This window comes from Cupressus sempervirens, chromosome 5 (assembly GCF_028749045.1).
Source record: "Cupressus sempervirens isolate cs-2001-9-10 chromosome 5, ASM2874904v1, whole genome shotgun sequence".
Lineage (NCBI taxonomy): Eukaryota > Viridiplantae > Streptophyta > Pinopsida > Cupressales > Cupressaceae > Cupressus > Cupressus sempervirens.
Genome location: NC_143122.1, coordinates 73030237 through 73036919, shown reverse-complemented (window position 1 = coordinate 73036919; position 6683 = coordinate 73030237). Strand labels below are relative to the sequence as shown.

Below are 6683 nucleotides of genomic sequence, written 5' to 3'. Positions count from 1 at the left end.
CATTATAAAAAATCATGCAAATTTTCAAATACGAATATGTCTACCTAAACCAAAGAGTTCAAAATATATTTTGCAGATCCCAACACAATATATATCATACAACTTGCAATACACACAACATATATATAAACAATATAGTAGTTTTGACAAATATTATACAATTGAAAATATTTCTTGTATATCCTCACAACTATTAACACTATAAAATATTGAGTTTTTTTTCCTTCCAATGAGCTATTGATATAATACCAAATGTTTAGATGTATGGGAGTGCACATTATCAACAAAATATTAGAAGATGAAGATAAATTCACAAGCTCTCACTATAAAAGCCTACAATAAAGCATACATTAACAATAAAAACATTCTTACATCTATTCATAGACACATACTACATGTATACCCTCCACCAAAGTTATGAAAAAATAACAATGTGAAAGATGTCAACTAAATTAGAAGAGTTTGAGTATATTTCATAGATCTTGAACATAATATATACCATAAATCTTATAATACATGCAACATACCATATGGTGAGATGTTTTTGACAAAAATATCATTTTGAATATTTCTTATATAGCTTTACAATTATTGAATCATTCCCCTAACAACCCATATACTTTACAACATTTAGACACATGAAGGAGAACTTTCATTGATAAGCTCTAATTATCGAAGCATAAAATGAAGAAGGCATTAAAAGCCATGCATGGATATCCATCCACTAAAATCATGCAAAGTTTTAAATATGAAAGATGTCATCTAAATATGAAAAATATAGAATATATTTCATAGATCTTGAACATAGTATATATCATAAGATCTATAATACATACAAAATACCATACCATATCATTTAATATTTCTTAAAAATAAAAAATAAAATAAAATTATTTCTTACAATTATGGAATACTCAAGAATTCTTCCCCTAAGGACCCATTTACTTCAAACTATTTAGGGGAGGGGGTCAGGTAGTTGAGTACCTTAATTTCACACTTCTCAATAACCCCCGCAAAAAATTTCAAACCACTCCTAAATTTTTATAGCAACTTACTTGGCAAGTCCTCTATATATAACTAGGATTTCAAGGAACCTTTGTTAAATAAAAACTAAAGTTTGAAAGTCACATTATCAAATATGATGCCACATTAGCATAATTTTAGCCAAGGTGTCCAAAATAACCCCAAAAAAGATGACAACAATACTTGTGCACCAAGTCATATTTTATTAACACATTATTGTTACTTCTTGAATATAGTATACATATTTCATTCAATTATAGCTCATCCTCAATAATAAGAACTTTAAGATCATGATTATATAATACAATATTATCAAAAATACCAAATGTTATCACAATTATTAAAACCCACACAAATACTAAATCCTTTCTTATACAATTAAACTAGCAATCACACTATAGGGTATAGTAGGTATGCCAAAGAGATTTTGAAGTAAAGAATAAGGCAAAAATTGATCAATTGGTAGATTATTTAATGAATAGTGTTTTTGGTCGATAGGTTTAAATAGAAAAGTGATAGGCACAAAATAAATATGCATCCACTTGATGTGCAAATTCGTTGTTTTGTCAATTTGCATCATTTAATTTCTTATTCAAATGTCGACCAAGGCGTGTACAAGGTTGTCTGTTATAAGGATCATTCAATGAGACTTCACTGATTGGGGGATTTTGTGCTATGAAAAGTGACTAACTTGTATCACCGGCCTAATTCAGAGAAATCTAGAACTTTCCTAACTTAAGCTTCTAAGTTTTGATTTGCTTATATTTTAAAACTTGAAAGAGATTCCTAACATGTTTCTATTTATTTCATTGATCTAAAGTAACAACAAAGTTTTTATCTAATCTATTGAAAACCTTACTTTGCTGAAAAGAAATGATGTTAACTAATAAGAAAAAAGCTTCTAATTAATCTAGAATAAATAGTCCAATTCTAAACAGTTCCCATCAATTCTATCATATCTCTATATCTACTAAAAATTATCCATTTAAGTCTTGTTCCTATTTTAACAATGCTCTATAGTAAAACAAAGAAGAAAACTATTTCTATTTAAAAAGAATAACAAGCCATTTGCAAATGTTGTAACAGAATCTACCTTATCATCATAATCCATTTGAGTAGAACGATTCCTATTTCCAATGCATCCAAGACATGAATAAGGTCCAAAATGATTCCCTTCATTATCAAAACTTCAATGCTGAGTCTTAAATTGAGTATGTCCTTACAACTTATGAAATGCTAAAACAAGTCCGAAATTAACTTCCTAAACTATTGAAGTTTTGACTAACTTCCTAAAACTATTACAACTTGCATATCAAAGTAACATAACAATTAGTCCTCTTTCAAACGAACTAAGAGTTCTATTTGGTAAAATAAATCCATTAATTGTGTGCCAGTCATTCATAAAACTGTGCGTTCATACTTTAGTTGACTAATCATTTTCTTCAGTTCTATCATACAGTTCCCAAGTTGACTAGATCGCCTGGTGTATATAACTTGATCCTTCCCAAATATCTTCGCTTAAAACCCTACGATGGTGAAGTGTATAACAATATCACAGTCTTACATATCCAATTTAGTTTGAGTAGGGCAAAACACACATTTATCAACTGAATATTATATTAATCCATTAGTTCAAAATTAACTCTAAAAGACAATAACCTAAGTACATAAGCATATAATTCCTATTATTTACGTACATTAACTTTCAAGAGATGTCTTTTTGGTTGTTGAAAACAAGAATAAAAATATGTATTACATGGTATGAACATAAATTAATTAGACAATCCTCTTAATTACAAAATAATCATCTCCATTGCGATAAACTTTAATATTAAATCTTAAACCTTCAACACGGTTATAGTAATGACATAAACCTAAACAACTATTCTAGCTCTAACTCTAGGAAAAATCCTAACTTTGCTATAATAACCATATTTTAGCTAACTTCACTCTTAACCTTAACCCTAGTTGCAGGTACGGAGACAACGTCAAAAAGTGGGCTAATAAGGATCATTAAATTTCAAAAGTTAAAACATGTGATTAATAAGAAACATTATTTTTAAGGTCACAAATGCTTGCTCATGTCTTGAAGTTTTGAACTTTGATTAAGAGAATCCCATTGTTTTATTGACACATTTTTTGTTATTTTTAAAAATATAGTATACACATTTTCCTTCAATTATAGATACTCATCCTCAACAACAACCCAAAAAAAAAAAAACTTTAAAATCATGATTATTTAATACAATATTATAAAAAATATCAAACGTTATCACAATTATTAAAACCCACTAAGTCCTTTCCCACACAATAAAATTATTTCCATGGCCTTACAATCATTGAATCCCTCAATTGATCCATTCATTTCAAACCATGAACACATGTGATATGCAAACTTTCAGTCACAAGCTCCGACTGCCAAACCATACGAACATAAAAAAGGTTCTTACACGCATTAACATACGCATATTACACGGAAACCTATCTTCCTGTTACATCACTTGGACAATACAGATCATAAGTCCCCACTGTTTTTCGTTTATTATTGTTGTTATTGATTTCTGTTATTTGGGCAGAGGCAAGTACATCTAGTCTTGTAATATCATACATGATTTTCAGCTGCTGTACGTTATGTCTCTGCCCATTTAATCACTTTGCTTTTGTTTTACGGGTCAGACCCTGCCCTGCCCTGCCCTGCTCTGCTACACATAAGACAACTGTTTTCACTCTCACATTTTGTTGACCGTATAATAGGCGGCTTGGAATTGATAGTGAATGCAATAGTACATCTACGACAAGTACATTAACATATTTAATAGTTAAAAATTTAAAAAATCTATGAATTTATAAATTTATAATTATCTAAATGTAATAAATTATAAATATCTAAATATATAGCACTATACAAATTTAAATTTACCAAATAGAAAATAATTCAAAATTTCCCAATGGGACAAATTGTATTTGAAGATTTCATAACTTTAAAGGTTTCCTCTGTGTTGGTGTAAATAAGTATTTACTATTTACACTTTACTTAAGTTCACTTAGGTTAATGCATTATTTTATTATTATGTATTATTTTATTATTTCTTAGGTGAGACACTTAGGAGTTTGCGTACTCCTATGAGTTGTCATGTTGACAACATTGGAGTAAGCAACTCTAATTCAACACATGGTGTCTAAAACACTAGAGTTTGCATAATTAACTAAGTCGTCATGTAGACAACACAGTTATTTGCACTCCCATTTTAGCACATGTTGTCTACAACATAATTTTGCATGCTACACCTTTGTAGGTTTATCCTCTCATCATTGTACTTACTTTTGTGCTTAATGGAGGATAACCCACACCTGGTGGACATGTGCCTAGTTGTATGATTTATCATATTGATGATTCATATGCATTCTAGAAGCATTCTAGAGGCCTTTATATACAGCTGTAGGTGCACTTTCAGTACACCATTTTTAAACTTTAAAATTCACCTCCCATGAAAAGAAATTCCCTTAATGTGTTCCCTAGTTTTACTAATGTGTTCTCATGAAGTTGAATTAGTTTGAAGACTCAAAATGCAACATTCCAAATTCTCTAACTTTGAGGAGTTCAAAATTCAAAGATTAGTCTCACAGTTCAAATTTCTAGAATTAATGCAGTTTCCAAGATCAAGTGTGTTTGATATCAGTTTTCAATCAAAGGCTTCTAGATTTTATGATAAAAGGATAATGATTGTGGATATGTATTCAAATCTCACTTATAACATAAAAAGTGAAAAATGAACTTCAAAGGTAAAATCCCACCAGTGGAGAAGTCAAAGTCTCATTTTCTGCCTAAAAAGAGAAAATGCACAAGATCTTGATTTCAAATGGAAAAGCATTAGTTTATAACATCAAGATTTCATGTTCAATGCAATTCATGAACCAATTGACACAAAATAGTGATCACAATAAAGAAGTAGAAAATTTGATGTCGTAGTCCATCTCCAATTTTCCGCTACAAGGTAGTCACCAAGTGCATCGCAGGATGTAGATAGATTCTTATGTTGAAAATGAACATCAACTACAACATCTTGAACTTGTAAATGATTGTGAGCAGAAAAGTAAGGAAACTAATATTCGAGCAAAGGACATACTTAGTCAAGTATCAAAAATCATGATGCAATCAAGACCCTTGATAAAACAATCTCAACATTAGAAATGGAGCTGGCAGCAGCTAGAGCTGCACAAGCAAATAGCCTAAATGGATCTCCAGTATTTATCAAGCTAGTTGGTGAGAAATTATAAGAATGGAAAAAAGCTTTTATGGTTATCAGAATTAATACTGCATTCAGTAGCTATAAGCGACGTGACTTAGTTTGTGAAACATGGATGCCTCAAGGGGAAAAGCTTCGACAAATCGAACAAGAAAAAGGCATTGTAATTAGATTTGTGATTAGGCACAGTGCAACACCAAGGGGTATTTTAGACCATGCCATTGATGCAGAGGATGCTCAACATTGAGACTTTATGAGACAAAACCATGTTGAAGGTTATCATGAGATATCAACCAAGACACAGATATACTTTGCAATAGCAGTATCAAAATGGCATGTTGACTTCTATATTAAAGTTGATGATGATGTACATATTAATTTGGGTATTCTTCGGACAACTCTAGCACAAAACCATGTGTTTACATTAGCTGTATGAAATCTAGACTTGTTCTTGCATAGAAAGGTGCCAAATACCATGAACCTAAATACTGGAAATTTGGTGACGAGGGAAATAAGTATTTTAGGAATGCAACTAGACAATTATATGTAATCTCCAAAGATTTGGCAACCTATATATCCATCAACCTTCCAATTCTCCACAAAATATGCCAATGAAGATGCTTCCTTGGGATCATGGTTTATTGGACTAGATGTTGAGCATATTGACGATCAAAGCCTTTGTTGTGGCACTCCTCCAAATTGTGAATGGAAGGCTCAAGCTAGAAATGCTTGTGTGGCATCCTTTGGTTGGAGTTATAGTGGCATCTGTAAATCAATTGAAAGGATGAAAGATGTGTATCAACATTGTGGTGAAGGGGTTGGAGCAGTCTGGAGTGCAATTTTCTAATATATTCCAAACATTTGTAGCAACTTCTAGTGGACAAATTCATGTTGGTCGCTTTGGTTCTCACATTTTTAAGAAAGCAGTGAGTCTCATTTCCAAAGCTGTTGCTTTCATTTCAAATTCACAGACCTCTGAATCAAGTTATAACATGGGCAATGCCCTTAATGGTCAAAATGTTCCTCCAAGTATGAATTAGTTTTCAGCATGTAGTCATTTTCATGAGGTTTGTTCAAGGAAGTTTAACTGTTATACTCACCAAAGGTCTCATAGGCTGAAGCCTCTTACACATCTTTGCAGATGGTGACACACCCTTTCCACATACTGCGCAATTATCATGTCTCGATGCAAATAAGAAAGTAAAGGTAGGGAGATGTTTGAACACAAATGTTACTAAGAAAAAATGGCAAAGCACTATCGACCATTCTTATTTTGGAAATAAAGAGTTGAGGAATTCCAACAGTACCAATATTCGTAAGATTGTCACAAACTTTGGGGAATCCTTTGCATTAAACCCAAAAAGAGTGATATCATTAAAATGGCCAAGGTATTGAAGTTAAAAGAATGGGATT

General features: G+C 31.4%; 1 pseudogene; it reads left to right on the top strand.

The window, feature by feature from the left end:
* The first annotated feature begins 298 nt into the window (after positions 1 to 298).
* Positions 299 to 6117, top strand: LOC149554616 (beta-1,6-galactosyltransferase GALT31A-like; annotated as a pseudogene).
* Positions 6118 to 6683: the final 566 nt, after the last annotated feature.